The sequence below is a fragment of the Euprymna scolopes genome, chromosome 40 (assembly GCF_053919585.1).
Source record: "Euprymna scolopes isolate OS-2025 chromosome 40, ASM5391958v1, whole genome shotgun sequence".
NCBI lineage: Eukaryota > Metazoa > Mollusca > Cephalopoda > Sepiida > Sepiolidae > Euprymna > Euprymna scolopes.
The window spans coordinates 42,998,756-43,022,394 of record NC_136521.1 but is presented as its reverse complement, the minus strand read 5'-3'; the positions used below and the strand labels follow the sequence as shown (position 1 = coordinate 43,022,394).

At 33.4% G+C, this 23,639-nt stretch overlaps 1 protein-coding gene and 1 pseudogene across 1 annotated transcript in view; both read right to left on the bottom strand.

The window, feature by feature from the left end:
* The window catches only part of LOC145265502 (uncharacterized), a 78,332-nt gene extending 57,348 nt beyond the window's left edge, over nucleotides 1–20,984 (bottom strand). The window contains exon 1 of the mRNA XM_080121398.1: nucleotides 20,704–20,984. The gene's annotated coding sequence lies outside the window, so the exon portion shown is untranslated. The remainder of the gene's footprint in view (nucleotides 1–20,703) is intronic.
* On the bottom strand, nucleotides 7,387–7,512 carry LOC145265840 (U2 spliceosomal RNA; annotated as a pseudogene).
* Nucleotides 20,985–23,639: the final 2,655 nt, after the last annotated feature.

Below are 23,639 nucleotides of genomic sequence, written 5' to 3'. Positions count from 1 at the left end.
TGTTAAACTTTGTGACATATTTCCATTCTATGGAGGTCAGGCGCGAACGAACATCCATAATTTTATTATACCATATTTCTTCAAACTGAAACATAATTACCAAGTTTACAACCCTTTCTTTTCATAACCTATCATACTTTCATAAATCAGAGTCCATTTTCTGTAGGCTGTTTTTGAACCCAGTCAACGACGAGTACTTTTGCTAGTATATATATATATATATATATATATATATATATATATATATATATATATATATATATATATATATACTAGCTGTACCCAGCCACGCGTTGCTGTGGTTCAGTTTGTTAAAATGGAACACATTCCTCCAGAAAAATTGCATTTTGTTCGTTTATTTACTTTTATTATTTTTTGCAATTTTTTTAATCAATAAAAGTTGTTATTTTTTCTCCAAAAAAAGATTAATTTTTCCCATAAATTGTTAGGTGACAGTTGTTTTTTCAGGAAAACTTGCACTTTTTTTTAAAAGAAATTTGTCAGTAAACGTTTCTCTTTGAAAACGGAATTTTTATTATAAAAAGAACAGATAAATGCTTTACATGAGCACTGTAAATAGTTATGTGAAAGTAGAGAAAAATTTGATTCTTTTTTCAAGAGAATGTGCAAATTATTTTTTTTAACAGATGTTCAGAAAATAAACAGAAAAATACTTCCATCATTAATTATGCAACAAAATAAATAAAATTTTGATTTAGTGTTTCAACATAATGCTTATAAATTACGATAAAACTTGCTGAGTATGTGCTGTTTTACGGTTGTTGTAAAAATGGAACGGAAACTTAAATTTCGCTTCGTTTTAATCTTTCTTAATTTTTTAATTGTGCCCCCCTCAAACGAATATAATCAAAACAGTAACATTCAACAATTATACTTTAGGTATATAAAACACAAAATATTTATTAAAAAAAAAAAAAGAAGTTAATAACGAAAAGGAAATAATTCCATTTTTAAGCGAAAAAGTCGGTTTGGTATATCTTTTTGTTATTTTTGACATAAGTCCAGCTTACCATTCACATTGGAAATGTCGACATTTATAGGTTGTAGGGTACGTTTACAACGAATAAACACTCCAGTCTAGTAGATGTATCAGTATTTTTGACACCCTTATCACGAAACTGCGAATAAAATATAAAACTCTCGTAATTTCTCTTTTAAAAGTGGGTTGTTTATTTTCTTTATGGATTATACTTCCAAAATAAACTAATAAAGTTGTTTTAAAAGTAATAGAAATATTTTTTTATTTTTTAAAAAACTAATGAATTTTACGAACTCAATATTTTTCAATTTTTAAACTTTAAAAATCTATCAAAATTTTTCTATTGATTCTATTTTTACGATATTTTCAGGGTCAATGTGAAATTCTTTGCCCTTTCCAATAAACCGAATATAATATTTTAGACAAACGTTTGCTTTTTTTAATTCACGCCCCCCCCATTTTCAAGTGTCTATTAAAAAGTAAATAATTAATTTACTCACCAAAGTTTTATATATCACAAATTGAAGAGAAAAGGTCAATAAGTAATATATTCAAATTTACAACAAAAAAAGTGTTTTTTTAGAAATTTACCTGTAAAGTTCGAAGTTTAAAACCTGTTGTTTTTAAACCACGTTGTTTGTTTTTTCTTTTGTTTTTGTTTTTTATGAAACCTTGGTCCTTGCTCCCTTAATTGAAAAAAATTAGGGCTTGAGTTACATTTTTCGAGGAGTTATAAGCTTGGAAAGACGAGGTGGAATTATTCACTATCTTTCACGAAATTTCTGACACGCCTACCAATCTACCCATGTTAAGAACGGCTTTCGGACTAGACACCCCTAACCTTGCCGGCATACCCGAAAAGCTATAAAAGTTGATGTGTCGAATGTGAACGATGAGTTGGACGTAATGTAAAAATGTACCGAATTTAAAAGGGAACGAAATTCAAATTTCCGTTTCATTTTTACAACAACCGTAAAGCAGAGAATTATATGCAAATTTTACCTAACTTACTGTATTAATGCTATTTTTTTAAGCAAAAAAAAAAATATTTAGGTTTGGCTATAAATTCCTAAACTCATTTCACCCTAAATAATTTAGGTGACTGAAATAGGAATCTAATTGAATCTTTAATTTCCTGAATAGTATGCGAGAATTCATTTTTCTTCGAGTTATATCGAATTCATTAATACGGACTTATGGGGCTTTTTTCGTAATGTTACTGTAAAAATTATGTTTTATTGTTACAAATTACGATGCTTTATTCATATAAAAAAAGCAAAAATAAATTCTTGCGTTTTTTATTTACTACTGAAAACCATAACTTTAGTAAAGGTATTTTTTGTTTAAACAAAATAAAACATTTTCACTAAGAGTTAAGTAAAAATAATTAGTTCATTATATGCTGCGATCATTATTTGATAAATACTGCAATTTTCATTAAAATTGGTTAATTTCCTGATTTTTGGTGAATTTTTAAGTAAAGGGAGGGGTCAAAATGTTTAAACACTTTGAGCGTCGGCATTCATTTTGCCTGTACCTAACATTTTTCGATGAATATTTAATAGGAAAGCGACCACGTGTGGTTAATTTATCAATAATCATGTGATTAAACCCATTGAAAATTTACCGATATTGTAAATACATTCTGTAGTGTTTTTTAGTGATGCAGTGTTGGCAACTGAGATTTAAAAAAAAAAACGCGAGATCAGGAGAAAGAAATGTTCAGAAAATCGCTAGAATTTTAACTTTTATCATCTGAAATTTTCAAAAATTGGTAAATCCCCCCTCCCCCCAAAAAACTCCCTATTTTAACTTCCTACCATAAAAAAATTATAAATATAGTATATTCGATATATAAAATATTCCGTGTTTTCTCACTATATGTTTCTGGAATTATATTGAAGCGGTTAGCTCCTGTATTTTATCAGCTAGTTTTACCTGTTTTTTCAGAGAGGGTATTTTTTTTTTTGCAGGAAACAAATCATAAACTCAAACTTTTTATAATAAAAGTTAAATTGAAATATACTGCAAATTAAACATCACAATAATGGTGCAACATATTTTGAAATTAGAAAAATAAAAAACAAAAAACTTTGTTTTAGCATGTTAAAAGTATTTAGGTTGGTAGATACTTAAATTCTACTGTATTGATATTTTTTTTTTGCTGCTGTTTCTTGCTTTTTACAATTTTCGACTAAATACTTCTAAATTTCGTATTTTAAACTAAACTTCGAAAGTTGGAATGCTCACCCACCACCTAAAATGTACTTGGAAAAATCGATTTTATAGCGAGATTTAAGAATGGTTAGCCGAAAAAAAGGTGAAAAACAAAACAAATAATCAATAAATAATTGTTACCAAAGGCAATAAATGCTACTTTTTTTTTTACTTACATGAATGAATTTATTTTATGTTTTAAAGTATTTTCAAGCGCTTGCGGGTGTGTGGGTATGAAATATCTCCAGATTTTCTAGAATTTCCCGCTAGATTGCAAACGAAATCTCCAGATCTAGCAGGAAAACCGCTAAATTAGAAACACTGGTCACGTGACAAGAAGCGGTAATAAATAATTGTCCCTAAATAAAAAAAATAGCCTATCGGTACAAAGAAACCCACCTATTTATCATAGAAAAATTAAGTATAATGTCATAATTAAAAAGAAATATATAAAAACACACATGGATATAGTAAACATATTATACCAAAACGTGGAAGCCATCCGTCCAGTGGTTTTTTAGACTATTAATTGCGAACGAACCAAGAGTTACATTCATATATATATATATATATATATATATATATATATATATATATATAAGATATGAAAGTGTGGGTAGATAAATATATTAGATAGATAGGAATCTACCCACACTTTCATATCTTATATGCATATTTACTTATATTTTACTATATGCATTTACTTACTTACTTTCTTGCTTTTTTTTTTAATTTGCAGATACCGTCCATCCTCTCCCCTTAAATAATTTTTATTTTTTATATATTATATTTTATTTTTATTTATTTATTTATTTATTGTTTATTTATTATTTATTTTCTATTAATTAATTAATTAATTTATTTATTTATTTTTCATTTAGTGTCTTTTAACAACTCTTGCTGATATTTCCTTAAGTAATAAACTGTACATTTCAATTGGCCTATATTATTTTGCCCTATAAATTTTTTCGCGCCTTTTAACATTTCCTGTCTGGGTCATTTTGACATTTGTTTCTCTATTTTATATTTAATTCTATCACCATTTAATTTTCCCCTTCTTCTTCCCTGCTTTTTCCCCCTTTTTCTTCCCTGATCTTTCTTATTTATATTTATGTCTCGGCAGCAGTGATAAAAGCATATCTTATTTTTCTTTATTAATATTATTGAAATTTTCCCCCTTTTCCCTTGTACATATTTGTGAATTATTCCATGGATTTCGGCCTTTGGATTATTTTGGATCATCTTCCAATTACGGGATTTCCTTGGATTTAACTTGTTCAAATGGAAATTCAATTAACTTTCTTGAAGTTATATTTTTGGATTTTACCGTCATTGGATTATTTATCTTTTACCAGACTATCCATTCACGTGTAATCACCTTTTTCTTCACCATATTCCCTCTGCTTCACTTTTTTGTTATCAAGTAAGATCTTTGACTTTGTTTCATCAAATACTTTTGTATGCAGAATCCGATCCCGTATTTTCCTAATTCCTACCCTCTGATGAGAAGGAAAGTATTTCTTCGAAACTCCGCGGATTAAGGACTATCCACTTATCAAGTGTTTCCTTTTCAGATTAAATATGTTTTTAACTCTTTTTCAAAGTGTTTTTTAACATATTTTATTAACTGTTTGCTCCTATTATAAGCTCTATCTCCTATTTGGTTTTATTGAGCTTTTACATCTGGCTGAGATAACTTTATAAATATTAATTATTTAATATTTATAATATACTTTAGTTTTACCATCTTGGATCATTTTGGTAAATTTAATTGTTATTTTTATTATATATATATATATATATATATATATATATATATATATATATATATATATATATATATATATATATATATATATTCCGATGCTTTTTTTGTAACCAAGGGCATAGGACCGCTTGAAATGTATAAAATAAATAACAATAAAAATAAAATATTACATACAAAAAGTAACATCGTTTTCATTCTTCAAAAAACCCTCAGAACCTTTCAATCACTATCCTAGAAGCATACATTATATATATATATATATATATATATATATATATATATATATATAGAGAGAGAGAGAGAGAGAGAGTATTGAAGAGAGAGAGAGTATTGAAAAGAGAGAGAGGGTATTGAAAAGAGAGAGAGTATTGAAAAGAGAGAGAGAGAGTATTGAAGAGAGAGAGAGAGAGAGAGAGAAGCGGAGAGATATAGATAGAGAAAAGGGGGAAAAAGGGAGAATATATTGAGCTAGAACATTGTGGTGGAGTCGCTTAACTATAAACGTCGAGAGTAATCGTTTAAGTACTCGCTTGGAAGGAAACACTTTGGTTTCATATATCGTACCGGTCAAGAAACAAAATGTCTGACTCAAAGCAAAAATACTTGACGATACTTAACCATGAGCCCCTAATAGTTACGGGAGTTTGGCATAGCTGGCCTAATTGATACCGACTCAGACTACGGAATCTATTACATCTGAGGACATTTTTCTCAGAGAACTCTATTTTTTTTTCTTTGGCAGAGTACAAAATCAATTTCGTAATGTAGTGGAAGGGGGTATCTATATTCCTTTCTCACAAAAAAAAAAGAGTGATAGTATTTCTCTACTCTTGCGTTTTTTTTTCATGGTAAGTGCTCGACTAAGCTCCAATTTCTGGTGCATTCCTACGGTGGGTATCCATAGTCTGTCAAAGACTGAGGAGCCTAGTAATCATATAATACCAAAGCAGGTTAGATATCTATGGACAGGCAAGAAGTCTCTCATTCCGAAGAAAGTTCGTGGGATTTTTCTTTACTTACTTATTGAGTAAAACCAAGGGAAACAACCCAGCGATCCTCAGCACCGGTTCACCCCAAAAAGAACTTTCTATATATTTCCGTCACTAACGTAACGTAACGTAGCATGTGGCCGCAGCCGAGATTGAACTCACTACACGAGTTTGTAGTGTAATTCAAATCTTGTCTGTAGCTGAATACTTGATGCTTCACCAGGGCTATCAAGGGTATTATTTTATCGTGACGCCATCACTAGATTGGTTGCTAATCACGGCTTAAGAGAGGCCCATCTACCCTAGAGAGAATGATAGACCGCGCCAGTCTCCCGACCTGGTATTTTACCTTGCGGTACATGCAGCGCCTCGCCTTCCCAAATACAGCGCCTCTCTTACTCAAATTTTTATTTTCTGTTTAATCGACTTGATCGAAGCGGTAGAAATGAGAATCTAATTATGATTATTCTCATGAACCAAATATATTTGTTTTCTTTACACATGCTTGTATTATGTAAGTCTATCTCCAAAATTCCAGGAGTTTGTGGGCACACATACATGAACTATACATTTTTATAATGAAAATTACTTACATCTGAGTATCATATACCTATTTTGGAGATAGACTCACATAAAACAAACATGTGCAAACGCTCTAATCCCCATCTGGCATCAATTGAAACGGAGGGCTCTCGTCTTGGAGCAGCCTCATGTTTTGACAAGCTTATGGGCTTGACCTTTATTCCTGATCTCAAATGGAACACGTACATCAAATCTGTTACCAAGGTCTCTGGAAAAATGGGGGGATCGTTCTACCGCTCCGGTAGATATCTCACTGCTGATATCATTCTATATAAAAGCCAAGTCCGTCCAAGGATGAAGTATTATTGCCACATCTGGACAGGAGCTGCTAGAAGCAGCTTATGCTGCCTTGACAGAGTACAAAATGGGGGATGCTCTTTTCTCTTCCCTACAACCTCTTTCCCACAGAATGGATGTTGCGAGTCTGTCTTTACTGTCTCGCTACTTCCGTGGCAAAGCGCTCGCCTGAGCTCTAATCTCTGGTCCCCTCTCACGAATCTTTCACGAAAAACACCCGTCTAGCTGAAACCACTGTCAATAATTTTATTTATTTGCTCCCCCACCGAGAAAATTAGGTACAAGGCTGATTTTTAATGTGAGGAGTGAAGGAGAAATGGGGATCAGCTCCCCGAGGAGTAGGAGAGCTGGATAGTGACAATTGGTATGAAGGGTTGCCCCTATATTGACAAGGTCTTATATGTGAGGTTGGTATTTATTTGCCCCCCCACCGAGCAAATTAGGCACAAGGTCGATTTTTAATGTGAGGAGTGTAAGGGAAATGGGGACCAACTCCCCGGGCAGTAGGGGAGCTGGATAGTGACAATTGGTATGAAGGGTTGCCCCTACATTGACCAAGGTCTTATATGTGGGGTTTCCCCCACATATGGTATTTGCTTGCAGTATCTGCCGGAACAGATACTACACGTTGATCTTGGCCAAAAGGCCAAGAAAAGGGTATTTATTTGCTCCCTCACCGAGCAAATTAGGCACAAGGCCGATTTTAATGTAAGGAGTGAAGGGGAAATGGAGACCAACTCCCCGGGGAGTAATGGAGCTGAATAGTGGCAATTGGTATGAAGGGTTGTCCTTACATTGACCAAGGTCTTATATGTGGGGTTGGTATTTATTTACTCCCCCACCGAGCAAATTAGCCACAATGCCGATTTTTAATGTGAGGAGTGAATGGGGAAATTGGGACGAACTCCCCGGGGAGTAAGGGGGATGGATAGTGACAATTGGTATGAAGGGTTGCCCCTACATTGACCAAGGTCTTATATGGGGGGGAGGGGTTGCTCTCACATATGATCTTTGCGTGCAGTATCTGCCGGAACAGATACTACACTTTGATTAGCTTTAAAAGCTAAGAACAGCATCTATTAACAACAGACCTTTGATTTTAACCAAAAATGCTAAGCACAAACGTGTTACGGACAGACCGACCGACCGACGGAGTGACTTATAGAGTCGCTTGTACGCGACTAAAAAGACTTGAAAGAAAGAGACGAGGCATAAAAAAATCAAAGAAGAAAAACATCAAGAGGAAGAATCCGAAGGAGAATAAGCATCCAAAGAAGTAAAATAAAAATTTAAAGTAGAATCATTTTTATTTGATAGGAATTCATTATTGAAATGAGTATTATTTATTAATTTTTTTTTTAATGCGGACTATTATCCTCATCTTTTCTTAGTTGTTTCACGACGTTTCGGCCAACTATTCCTCTGGCCTTTATCAGGTGGTGACCGTGACGGGATAGGAACTCTGAATCTCCTGACTGCATTCTCAGCAATTCCTGCCTTCCGTAGTTGTTGTCGTCTCACCATGTTTTTTTGGCCAAGTAAGCATCTGGCCGGCTTTGAGTAGGATTGAAACCGCTATCTTACGACAATTCTCACCTGGAACCGCAGCACAGTTGATAGAGACGTTGAATCTCTACGGTTTCAGCTGAGAATTGTCTGAAGATAGCGGTTTCAATCCTACTCAAAGCCAGCCAGAGACTTACTTGACTAAAATGTGGTGAGACGACAACAACTATGGATGGCAGTAATTGCATAGAATGCAGTTAGGAGATTCGGAGTTCCTATCCCGTCGTGGTTACCACCTGACGAAGGCCAGAGGAATAGTTTGCCGAAACGTCGTGAAACAACATCCAAAGAAGATGAGGATAATTGTCCTAATTGTTTGAAGACAGCGCTGGCTTTTCAGTGCCACATTCCAACCCTCACATCTAATCTACTCGCGATGAGAATAAGATAAATACTTACACTGAAAAACCAAAAATTATTAATTTAAATGAAAAGAGACCAATCTGGGACGATTCTCGTCCAATGTAGGAAGTTTCTCCTAAAACCGAGACATTGGAAAGGAATTTAGAATGGGGGAAAAATATGCAAAAATATTTGTACGCGATCGGAAGGAAATGAGAAATAAACGAACAAGTCAACAATATAAGAATGAAGTAATGATGGCTGTAGATGGGTAAAAAGAAAGAGAACAAACCAAGTGTTAACAGAGTTACTTCCCTTTATTTCTTGCACTTACTCACCGCTAGGGGTTAAAACTACACATTGTTTCAAATATTTGGAAATCTTCAATGACGTTTTGTTGTTATTTTGGAATGTGGAGGAAAGGCGTATCGTGAAATGTTTGGACACTAAAAATCTCTGGTGTTACCTGATCAGGCTGTCTGAAGCTATCGGCTTATTAGCTTAGAATGCACCAAACATTGATATTATTGTTCTTTTTTCTTTTTCCTTTGCAAAACTCAATCATGTTCGGCAAAGCCCAACACAAAGACTAGATATAAGGAAATATGTAGATAAAACTTGAAGTATAATAACTTTTACCAAAATGACAGGGTTGTGAATGAAATAATCAGGAAATGGTTGATATACCATAAAACAAAACAATCAAACCCAGCCAAAAACCAGGAATAAATATTTGTAGAAATAAAGAATTTGAAACATAATGTTTTAACGAAAACGGACCGGATTCGATATTATTCGATATTATATAACCCGAAAATAGTCGATAGTCCGTAAAACAAAATAATCAAACTAAACATCGTAGATAGATAATTGAAGATAGAATTTAAAGCATAATTTTTTTTCGAAACTACTAAAGACGAAAAGGGTTGATATGCTATAAAAAAATGAAACAAAAAAAAATGAAACAAACAAAATAAAAAACAAAACAAAACAAAATAAAACAAAACAAAGCAAAATGAAACAAAATAAAACAAAACAAAACAAAATTAAACAAACAAAATAAAAAATAAAACAAAATAAAACAAAATAAAACAAAACAAAACAAAATTAAACAAAATAAAAAATAAAACAAAACAAAATAAAACAAAACAAAGCAAAATGAAACAAAATAAAACAAAACAAAACAAAATGAAACAAACAAAATAAAAAAATAAAACAAAACAAAACAAAACAAAACAAAATAAAACAAAACAAAACAAAATGAAACAGACAAAATAAAAAACAAAACAAAACAAAATGAAATAAACAAAATAAAAAAATGAAACAAAATAAAACAAAACAAAATAAAACAAAACAAAACAAAACAAAATGAAACAAAATAAAACAAAACAAAACAAAATGAAACAAACAAAATAAAAAAAAAAATGAAATAAACAAAATAAAAAAATGAAACAAAATAAAACAAAACAAAATAAAACAAAACAAAACAAAACAAAATGAAACAAAATAAAACAAAACAAAACAAAATGAAACAAACAAAATAAAAAAAACAAAACAAAACAAAATGAAATAAACAAAATAAAAAAATGAGACAAAATAAAACAAAACAAAATAAAACAAAACAAAACAAAACAAAATGAAACAAAATAAAACAAAACAAAACAAAATGAAACAAACAAAATAAAAAACAAAACAAAACAAAATGAAATAAACAAAATAAAAAAATGAGACAAAATAAAACAAAACAAAACAAAACAAAATAAAACAAAACAAAACAAAATGAAACAAAATAAAACAAAACAAAACAAAATGAAATAAACAAAATAAAAAAATTAAACAAAACAAAACAGAATAAAACAAAACAGAATAAAACAAAACAAAACAAAATAAAACAAAACAAAATAAAGCAAAACATCCATTAATAAATATTTGAAGATATAAACAACTTCGAGCATAATTGTTTTTTTACGAAATCCACTGGATTCAACATAAAATAACTCGAAAAGTGTTGATAAAAGAAATCAACAAAACGGACTCGAGAACTATTAATAGAACAAAACAACCAAACCAAACACCATGAATAAATATTTAAAGATATAAACAACTTGAAGCATAAAAACGTTTACTTAAATGACTAAACCTGAAAAGGGTTGATATGCCATAAAGCAAAACAACCAAACCAAACTGAAAACTATAAATATTTGAAGATATAAACAACCTGAAGCATGAAACCTTTAACCAAAATGACTGGCCTGAAAAGGATTGATATACCGTGAAACAAAACAACCAAACTAGTTTTTGAAAAGATATCAGGGAAACGAATGCTAACAATCATCACCTAATAATGATATATATAATTATATATATATATATATATATATATATATATATATATATATATATATATATATATATATATATATATATATATATATATATATATTGATTTAAAGGTTATGGTGTTTTTTTGAAGCATGAAAAACGGTGTTACTTTTTGTATTTAATATTCTTATTGTCATTTTTTATATTTCAAGCGGACCTCCGCTCTTGGTCACAAAAAAGTATCGAAATATATATATAGAGAGATAGAGAGAGAGAGAGAGAGAGAGAGAAAGATAGATAGATAGATAGATAGATAGATAGATAGATAGATAGATAGATAGATAGATAGATATCGTTGTTGTCATATTTTAACACGTGCATAAGTCTCGCAAAGAAACAAAAGAAAAAGAAATTCTACACGAGTTTTTTTTTCTCATTAAAGAAAAGGTATTTATTGCCGGTCGTTTCAGCACCAAATTTATTTAAGTTTATTGCAAGTACACGATTTGCCCTTAATATTTAACTTGATCTTCCTCAGCGAATTTGTATGCCAATCGATCTCTGCTGAGTCAATTGAAGCGGTAAGTCTCGCCATTCGTGACATCAGCAACAGCCTTGATCTGTTAATGACGCGCCATACTCGAGATGGATCATTCTAATGCTCCACAAGATATCTCACCCCCAACGCAATCCTCTACCTGTACAAGACACAAGTACGTCCTTAAATGAAATACTGTTTTCACATCTCGTGGAGGGGGGGGGGCTCGAAGCATCCTTTCCTGCCTAGATAGGGTTCAAAAGCGGCTTCATAACTAGAGCTGTGACAACAGCATATTCTTTTTATTGCTTCGATTCTTGAGTATATATCCAACACAGTTAGACACAGTTAATCAACCGAGAACCACGTCACCTTATATGAAAACATATAAGATATCAACAGATATATTATCGAGAGTCAAAACAATAAAAAAGGATATGCTGTTATCACAGCCCTATTCATAACCCAGTAAGTGATGCACTTTTCTGCTCCTTGCAGAAGAAGGCGTTGCGAGTCTATTTGTGTTCTATTGTTATTTTTTATGGCAGGTGCTCAACTGAACTTCAGTCTATGGGTCCAAAATTCAAAACATTCACAACAAACACTCGTTTAGTTACAACCACTACCAACAATTTCCCTCACTCGCCTCTCTGCCTAAATCTAAACGCAAATTCCTGTGCCCACTCAATGTCTTTATAGAAAGAATTCTAACTAGAAAGATATCGGAGAAGAATAATCATCTAATGATCTATCTATTATATCTATAAAAGTGAGGATGTGTGCGGGGGAGACACTTCTTAACCTATATACTCAACGAATTGTTGATCTACAGACTTAAAATTTGGTATATAGAGAATTCAGACACGTGGAAAACTTTTTGATCGGCTTTTATTCGAAAAAGAAAAAGGGTTGCTAAAGGGGATAGACCTAAAAAATGCGTACCTGGGAGTCATCGGAATTTTATCTGGTTGTCATCTGTTTCACAAATGCGCCTGCGTGAATCGTTCACATGACATATTCATTATGTTAGGAATAAGTAGGTTTGAGAACACTTTTTAAAACCGTGTCAAGCTGGCTTAATGGTTATCGCACTTGACTCACCTTCTCTATGTTTTGGTTTCGGTCTCAGTTCGAGTACTTTTTTTTTTTTTTACTTATAAGAAGTGCACTGTTAAGAAAAAAAAAACATAATACTCGCATACACATATCTCGTTTTTTGTTTTGTTTTGTTTTTGTTTTTTGCTATGTTTTATTTTTACTTCATTTTTTTAAAAGGAGTTTAACGTTACGTTTATTACCTACGCTATTTCTGTTTATAATAAACAAGAAATCCGTTTTAATTAAAATATAATATTTATGCCTATTTTACGATCAGGCAACGTCGGACGACTTGCTAGTATATAGTCATGGAAGTGTTTAACTTTAAAACTATATATAAAAAAATGTTTTTTATCATTCGTTAGAAAACTATTTAGTCAGTAAGTCATTCGATCACCTGCAATCACTGCATCAACTCGCTCTCTCGAATTCACTATAGTACCAGTAATAATTTATTTTTAAGGGATCATCAGTTGTTTACCATGAAGCACTGTTTCGGAGATTTGTATATATATATATATATATATATATATATATATATATATATATATATATAAACCAAAGTATGTAAACATGTACACATCCATAGATAGATAGATAGATAGATAGATAGATAGATAGATAGATTACTTAAATAAGAATTGGGAAAAGTGCATGAATAGTTAATAATAAGCTAGGTTTACAAAGTTAGAATTCAGTTCGTTCCACGGAAACACTTTCATTTAGGATGTTGGCAACCTTCACCTGGTCCTTCCCGTAAGTACTTAGTATCTTTCTAGAAAGAATTTTAACTGAAAAGATATCGGAGAAACGAATGCGAACAATCATCATCTAATGATAGATATAATATATATATATATATATATATATATATATATATATATATATATATATATATATATATATATATACACACGTATATGAACATCCATAACTTTCTATAGATAGATAGATAGATAGATATGTAACACTGTTGTTACATTTTAACACGGACCCGACGTTGTGTTTTTTTTTTGGGGGGGGTGTTCTCTCTGAAAATAAAGGGTATTTATTGCCGGTCGTTTCAACACTAAACCACTGACCTAGTATTTTCAAAACCATCAGTCGCGTTCTTGTTTTTCCCTCTCTGGGTACAATTAACAGTTTCTTAGTCTGCAGCTATAGCAAGCTGTTATGTGTGCAATTCGTTCAACGGTTGCAAAGGTTCGGAAGAATAACAAGTCTTTGCTTTCTCGTTTTTTTTTTCTTTTCTTCTCTTCTTCGCCCGATCTTGATGTCGATATATCCATTTTTTTTTCTGTGGCTTCACGATCGCGCCAACAGTAAAACCATCTTATTCATACGAAATGAATGAATTAATATTTGTAGGATTGGCGGAGATATGCACTCTAATGAGTGCAATTATAATCATATTTTCAGTTAATCTTTTCGGTCAGTCTGAAAACGTCCCAGCCATTACAGTTGTCACAGGGAATGCTGAGGATATAAATATTCACATGACATCACGCCACGTTTTTAAATACCGACGCCATAATTGCTTTTTCGTGTTTAGATCAAAATTAGATTAATTTGATAAAATTTCCGACGTTGCTTCTGAGATGAGAAAGTGGGGCGAGTGGGGGGGGGGACAATATGTCAAAATACAAAACACGTCTAAAAATATTCAGGTTTACTTTTCAATTGTATATCTTCGCTATATATAAATGTTCTAATGGAAAAATAACCTAGCACCCCTCTAACACCGAATGGTTAAAGACGGCGACTGAAAGAAAGTTAGAAATGGAAGGGAATGGGACAAAGATGGGAAAGACGAAAGAAAGTAACTCCATGCGCGTTTGGCGAAACGATCTTCCAACTATACATAGGCCGAGGCCACAGGAGAGACAAAAGAAGCAGCAAAACTAAATCTTAGTGTGTATATTCGCTGAAGGACGCTAGTCGTAAGATATTTAATATAGATTTTATTTGTTTAAATATTCTGTTTGTGAGAGAATTAAAAATATAGGAATAGATAAACAATAGAGAAATTATAAATATTATTTCATCTACTAATCTCCACGACCAAATCCCAAACCAACCAATGCGTCTCTGGCCAGGCGGAGATCAAGAGCAAGTTCCGGATAACCGACTTCCTCACATTCTATGATAGCTTGATTGGAGCACAGGCGAGCACTTATGAAAATAACGATAATTTCTACTTTTCAGTAATATTCTTTCTATAATTCATTAGTTCATTAGATTTATTCTTCACAGATTTCTATAATTCTAACGGAACCCCATGGAAATTCCACGATGGCTTTTTTTCTTTGATCTGCATAATTTCTTTTCGTTTCTGATAACGCATTTGTCTTTAGTTCAATAATAGAACTTGAATGCCTGCTAGACACTATTCTCGAGTGCCTAAGGTCTTTCTGTACAAGGTTTTGTCAGGACAACCTGGTACGAGGATATTTTTCACTACAAGTAAACTCTGACCAAATATTCAAAATAACATAGTATTCGCGGCCGAAATAAGATCGCTTCACAATGGGCGAAGAATGGTGCACCTATGACTGCATCGTTTCCAATGAGAGTTACTTGGTTAGAGAAACCAGCTCACCGGGTGTTAGACGCGATATCAAACGATAGACACATGGAAACAGCAACAGGTTGAGATGCCGTCGGCTATAACCGGTTGGCATGGGTCGCTTCTTGGGTCTTCATTGCGTCGTTACATGCAGCATTTCCATCGCCGGCATTAAATGGCAGGAACTGCATGCTTAAATTTAACGCTTGTATAAAAATAGCGAACAAATGCATTTTATAAAAATATATAATTTATTTTACGTTTAACACTGGCGGAGCATATTTAAATAAAGACATGTAGATGCGTCTGTCGCTTACAAAACGCAAGCTTCAATTGTCTAAAACAAACCAAAAGATTTACAATTCAATTCCTTCTTCTTCATTGCAAGAGAGAGAGAAAGCGACTGAAAGAGAGAAAAGGAGAAAGAGAGACATTCATACATAACGTTTAAACATTGTTTTGTTTTTGTATCCAATTATGAGTTTTTTTCTAGTTTGACCTTTACAATTCTAAGGTCTTATATCGTTTTGACTTAGTTCAATATTATAAACAACTGTCACTGTTGACTCGAGTCATACCTGAGTTACTGAAGCCGTCATGTTTTTCAATAATAACGCCTTTCTTTCTTACCTCCCCCCCCCCCGAACACAGTCAGTCACAAGTTAGGCATAAGGTTTATTAATGTAAAAGGCCCAGCTCCCCCAATTCATTGTGCCACACACCGTCTTCAAGTGATGTTACTCCAAGTAATAACACGAATATGGATACTCTACCAGACTAGATGAATTATTGTCATAGAATCCAGTAAGACCAAGAAATCACAAGGACGATATGCTATTACATGTTTAAATGGTCGTTTTGGAAAAAGGAAAATTATATTAATTCATTTGTTGCGGACTATTATTCTCATCTTTATTAGTTGTTGTTTCATGACGTTTCGGCCAGCTATTCCTTTGGCCTTCCTCAGAATCTGAATCTCCTGACTGCATTCACTGCAAGTACTGCCTTCCATAGTTGTTGTCATCTCGCCACGTTTTGACCAAGTAAGCCTCTGCCCGGCTTTGGGTAGGATTGAAAGCGCTATCTTCAGACAATCATCACCTGGAACCGTAGAGATTCAACGTCTCTACCAACTGTGCCATAAAATTATTAATAGGAACTTCGGATCTCCTAACTGCATTCTCAGCAATCACTAACCTTCATATTAAGAGACTTCTTTTTCTATTTAAAAATCGTTAAAACTGACTCCTTTATATAATGAGTCATGGATATGCAAGCGATTTGAAAAAGTCTAACTAAATTGTATGTTACCTTAAAAAATAAACTATTCATGTGTAATGTATTTGCGTTAAAAGCAGTTTAATGTTTAATAGAATGTGTGTGATGGTACAGTTTCTTTAGTATTTGATTTAGTTTGCTTTGGGCTGCTTCCCTGTTGGTTACAACTAAATAATTTTTAGATCAACCACTGCTGCTATCAGATCAGGCTGTCTGTAGGTATTCGATTCCTTCGCTGAAATGCACCAAACATTGATGTTATTGTTTTATTCCTTGTCCTTTGAAAACTCAATCATGCTCTGCAAATCTAAAAACAAAAGCAACAATGTTCCTCTACAAAACAACTAAACGAAACATCGTATATAAAGAATTTGAATCATAATTTGATTTTTGATTTTTTTTTTTTTTCTAAAATGACCGTTTTCAGTATTAAATACTTCGACAAGGGTTGATATGCCGTAAAACAAAACAACCAAACACAATGAATAAATCTAATATATAAGCGGCTATATATCTGTCTGTCTTTCTGTCTGTCTGTCTGTCTGTCTGCCTGCTTCCATATTTTCAAACTCTATCTCCACCGAAACTAAAAGATGCAGTAGCTGCGCTAGGGGTCTCAAATGGTCAGATTTTTTTTTATCGACCGTTCTTTTATGGGTTTTTAGCTGATTAAAATAGTTTTTTAAAGAGTCAAAAACTGGTCCAAAATTGAAAAAGAAAAATCGTTATATATTTTATACATTTATCTTAGTTTATTTTAAATTTCTAGTCAGTTCACATGCGTATCACGTTGGTACAGCGGTAATGTCACTAACCTAGAATGCTGCAGTTTCGATTTCGATTCTATCCGAAGGTACCCAAACATTTTTTTTTTTTTTACTTTTGAAATCACGACTCTATATATTAATATATAAAATCTGGACAAATTAAAATGTGATATTTAAGCGCATTTTACACCTGAGCAAGGCCGGGCGTCCCCATCGAGCTAGTATTTGAATATATAAATAACTTGACCGTTTGGAAATGTGGTGGCTAAATGGTTAATGACATGGATTGAAAATCTGCTTGTGCCAAGTTCAAATCCATTTCATTCCACGGAAACACTTGCATCAAATCGACACCTGACCTTGTATCAGATATTCCTAGAGAAGAGGTTAATAATAATAAAAAAAAAATAGGTTGATATACTGTTAAACAAAGCAACCAAACCAAACATAGTGAATAAATATTAAAATATAAATTAAAAAAAGTTAAAGCATCATTTTCTTTTACAAAATGACTGAAGTCGACATTAAATAAATCAAAAACAGTTAATATGCCGTGAAACAAAACAACCAAATGAATAAATATTTGAAGATATAAAGAACTTGAATCATTATTTTTTCCCCCCAAAAAAATTACTGGATCCGGTATAAAATAATCCAAAAACGGTCAAAATGCCGAAATATTTGACGATATAAAGAATTCCAATCGTAAAATCTTTTTTCCGAAATTACTGGATTCGGCATAAAATAACTCGTAAAGGGTTGATATGCCGTAAAATAAAGCAATCAAACCAAACATCATGAATAAATATAATAAGTAAAAATATAAATATAAGATGTAAAAGAATTGCAATCGTAAAATGTTTTTTTTTTTTTTCAAAATTGCGGGATTCGCCAATAAATAAACCGAAAAAGGGTTGATATGCCGTAAAACAAAACTGCCAGACCAAACATCGTGAATAAATATTTGAAGATGCAAAGAATTTTAAGCATAATTTTTTTTTTTTTTTTTTTAAATTACTCTATTCGTCATTAAATAGTTGATATGCAGAGAAACGAGACAGCAATTTTTTTAATGTTAATTCCTGTTTGTAACCCTACTTCCGGAAGAAAAAGCCTGGTCGATGAATGTCTAAATGCTAAAGATCAATATTAACGGTAACTCCACATATTTATATTTTTTTTATTAATAATTAAGCGGTAAATTGCTTTTAACGTCGCACAAGTACAGGTAAGCAAAAGTACGAAGTAGAACGATAAAATTGTCGCCCTAGAAAAACGACATGATACCATTTCCGTTGGATGAAAATCGGTGTGTTTTTTTTTTGGGGGGGGGGTTGCAAACATCTACTAGATGGCCAGTTGTGTACAAATCCCAACAGCGATAGGAGTATTCTATCATGTCTGAAAGTAATACAATGTTCAACGAGCGAGATCATAGATGCGCCGCTGTACATCTGATGCTCCCTACCGATCCAGGTTATGACAACAGGACCATTGTCAACACCCTCAAAATGTATCACTGAATTTCTACGAATAACAGGGACTTGCCAAGAGAGATGAAAACAAAGTTTCCGGACACGGTTATGGTCTTTGGTGTGGTTTCAAGTGAGGGTCCCATCATGCCACTTCACATTTTGAAGTCATCTAGATATGCTGAAAACTGTGGTGGTCTTCTGGTGCAATCAGGTGGCTCCTAGTAGACCCTGGGTGTGGCAGAAGGACTCGGAGCCGGCCCAAAAGTCCAAAGTGACCAAGGTTTGGCTTCAGAAGGAGCTCTACGACTTTGTACCCTTCTCTCACTGGCCTCCTCCTCCTCCTCCTCCTCCTCCTCCGACCTGAACACGCTAGACTACTTCGTTTGATCATACGTCAAGAACATCACCAACATGACCTCCAACAACACCACCAAAGCCAGCCTGATTGCTACTATCTGCCGAGTATTTGCCGAGCTCCCGCCGGCGCTTATGGAAAAAGCATGCTCCCAATTTTGGACTCGTATTGAGGCGGTGATTGAGGCTGAATGCGGCTACATTGAATAGATATCAGCTCTACAACATAATCAAATTACATGAAATGATTTTTTTCTATGAAAGTTTTAAAATAAAGCTGTAGTGTTGTTTTCTTTAGAGAAATAAATTTATCGTTCTACCCTGTAAATTGTTCTGGACTACTTTCTCAAATATATTTATTTTCAAATCTTTCATGTCGCCAATAATAACGTTAGATATTTTTTTTTAAATAATTTGTCACCATTTATCAAGGCTCAGAGGCCACTCGAGGATAAGGATTTAGATTTATGTCAGGTGGTCGGTGAGACAACACCATGATGATTAGGTAAATGGTGATTGGGCAGAATTTGATTAAGAAGGTAGTTCAACAAGAATTTGTTCACATTAGATTTGAGAAAGACCATGTTGTAGTCGGCTTGGAAGTAACCCTGCGATAATGTGTCTCATAGACAGTTCTTTGAAAGAAACTTTGCTCACGGAAATTTGTTTTTTTAGGTGTATATATATATATATATATATATATATATATATATATATATATATATATATATATATATATATGTCTTGTGGTGTAGTCACTCTGCACCGACAAAGATTACTAGTATTACCAAATAACGGTTGGTTCTACACAAAGCCTTCACCCCTATAAACAAATCATCTGTGTGGATATATATATATATATATATATATATATATATATATATATATATATATATATACATATATATATATATATATATATATATATATACATATATATATATATATATAAAACGGACTCTCTCGTCGATTTCGTACCTGGCTCTTATATAGACAGAGAATTGCATCATATATATATATATATATGAGAGAGAGAGAGAGAGAGAGAGAGAGAGAGAGAGAGAGAGAGAGAGAGAGATCCACAGCTTCTCAGTGCAGCTAGGATTGAAACTCAAAGCTTCTAACCATTACGCTATTTGGTTGCTGCTGAGACGGGTATGCGAAATTACAAATACAATGATTAAACATTGTCCAAACGCCTATGCTCAATTTGTTTACACAAAGAGCATTGTATTATTATTTCGTACTCCAATATGCTCAATCCAAGATAGGGAGCATTATATATATATATATATATATATATATATATATATATATATATATATATATATATATATATATATATATATATATATATATATATAAACAAAACGAAACTATATATATGTGAGTGAGGGTAGAGAGAAAACTGGCAATGGTTGTAGGTGGATGAGTTTTTGTTGCGAATGATTTACAGGAGAACCATAGATGAAATCTCACTCGAACACCTGCCATGAAAATAGTTTCTACTATATATTGGAGGATCATAGAATAAAAATACTTACCAAGTTTTTAAATTCGTATGGCATTCGTACTTTCAAAGTATCCGATATTTATACAATATGCGTAACCAGTGCCCATGATGCTTTCGGTTGTTTAAAATCGGTCCTCGTTCGGCTGGTTTCTCTAGGATTTGAGTTTTTTTTTTCTAGTTGTCCCGATATGAAATGGGGGGCTTTAATATCCCCGGGAGTGTTAGCTAATTCCCATTAATCAGACCATAGCGAGGATAATTTTGTCTGTGACAAACCTTATTTCACCCCCGCGTGTGAGTTTTGCGTTTGCCGACTTAAGTGGATGCTCCGTCATACACTCTGCGTCACACCCACCTTTCTCACGTACATCTCCCACACACCCATATATATATGTGTGTGTGTGTGTGTGTGTGTGTGTGTGTGTGTGTATCTCTATATATGTATGTATGTATGTATGTATGTATGTATGTATTGTCTGTCCTTTTCTATTTAAACACACATACATGCAGTTGGTAATAATTAAGCAAACATTAGACACCACACACACACACACACACACACACACACACACACACACATACATACATATATATATATATATATATATATATTATGATGTTATCTTTTTGTTGTACTGCCCACTTAGGCTATCACAGAGTTGGGCAGCTACCACATCCGTTTCGTTACGAATGGCAAGGAGAAAGGGGACAGAATGAAGAGTAGAAAGAATGAGGGACAGAAAGAAGCGCGAGGGAGTCAATTACAAAAGAGATGAGTTTCGTATATAATTAGAGACGGAGGGAGTGAAGAAGGGAGGGGAATGAAGAGGGGGAGTGTAATAGAGAGATACGGGAAAAGAATAGCTGAATTAAGGAGAGAGAATAGTTTCATAGATAAATAGAGAGCGGAAAAGAGGAGAGAGAGAGAAAGAGGGGGATCAGGAGAGAGATATAGAGAGATAGATTTAAATAGGTATGAAAAAGAGTATAAAAATTGCATATAATATTTTGAACATACGATAGCACGTATGATACCCTTGGCTTGTCAGTCGTGAACCAGGGGTACTAACATAGTTTCTCTCTCTCCCTCTCTCTCTCTCTCTCTCTCTCTCTCTCTCTCTATATATATATATATATATATATATATATATATATATATATATATATCTTATTTCCCCCCTATTTTTCTGTTTCTCTCTCTCTGTCCCCCTTTCTCTTTCTTACTAACCATCAGGAATTTTCACTCTCATGCTCAGATCTACTACCGCTCTCACTCCTTACACCGAGAAGTTTTCTTCCTATGTTTACTATTTCGTTGTAACACCATTACTATTCTCAGCTTTCTTCATTGTCTGTAATCCATTCTATAGTTGCAACTCAATTAGAGGTTAATCCCTTCAACTTTACATTTTTTGGGGGTGTTTTGATTAACTACTGCATACATATTCTTTCACATTCTCGATTGATTGAATACAAAAATAGTAGATAACTTTCAAAGAACAAAGAGCGATTTTCGCAGTCAATATGATGATAATCATACGTTTGACTATACACTTTGTTTTATTTAATTTCATTTAACATTTTTCAAATAATATGATTTAAGTAACAACAAAAAATAATTTTCAGCAACTACTTAATTACGTTTCTATTTTATTATTATTCAGTTCTCGACGTTCGTAGGCTTACTGCGGTGAATATATGATTGCAACGTCTTATCAGACGAGTGCCACTCCTTCAGACACTTAAATCCATGAGCCCAAAAATTACTTCCATCGCCACAGGACCATTTTTATAGACAAATGCCTGAGGGAGTATCTATACACAGATGATGTTACAGTCTTAGCTTTGTACGACAGCTAACTCTCTCTCTCTCTCTCTCTCTCTCTCTCTCTCTCTCTCTCTCTCTCTCTCTCTCTCTCTCTCTCTCTCGGTTCAAAATGTTGAGATCCAGCAACAAGCAAGAGCAAGATAGCCAGCAACAAGTTAAACTGCAGACCAGCTTAATGCGGGTACATGTCTCCCGCTTTATGTTTTTTTAAATCAGAGATTTGCTTCTCCTAGAAAGGTTGCCTTCACTATGGCTTACGGGAGACCTCCCCACCCCAGCACACACATACGCACAAACACACACGGTGCTAGTTGGCCGTTGACCCCAAAAAAGGGTTCGTTCGCCCTTTGGAAGGTCTTGTTTTTAATCCTTCAGGGAGACTAGCCACCCTCCTCACCAAACAAGTGATGGGGGGGCAGTTTAGTCACCGGTGACCCAACCATGAGGCAGGTAGTACTGGGTTACATGGTACCAGTAGCATTTGACATGACCTGACATACATACATATATATACACACTAGTAGGGGGACCCGGCGTTGTCCAGAATTGAATGAGGATCAACAAATGCTCCATCCTTCAATAATTTCATTATCATCGAAATCGATGAAATTGCCCATTTTTTTTATCAAATCGATTGTCTGCTCTAATTAAGGATCCCCCCCCCCACACACAATCTGCCGGGAGGAAGCTTCTCATGCCCCACCCCGCAATTACTTAGTTCACGATACATCGTAGTCTACATTGCATTGTAGATTATCTACTGTTGATTTTATTAAATTATTTGTAAATAATGACTTCAACTAAATTTTACAATGCAAAAGTCAAGTATCATGGTTTAATTGTGCATTCATTTCAAACACACCTCTATTTTATAAAAGAATCTACAACTGATTTTTTAGGCTGGGAGTTTCCGCTTGTGTGGTCATAAAACTTCTCAACTGCACTTGTGATGTTAGGTTGTATAAATGTGTTAACTTTGGTCAGACTCGGATTTTCTTCTTTGATCAGACTGTTTCGATTTTCGATACTTATCACAACGTGATTAAAATACAAAACCTACGTAAGAACATTCCCAAACATATCAAGTACCTTCGTGTGAAATTAAAAAAAAAAAATCGGCCCAACCGTTTCCAAGTTCA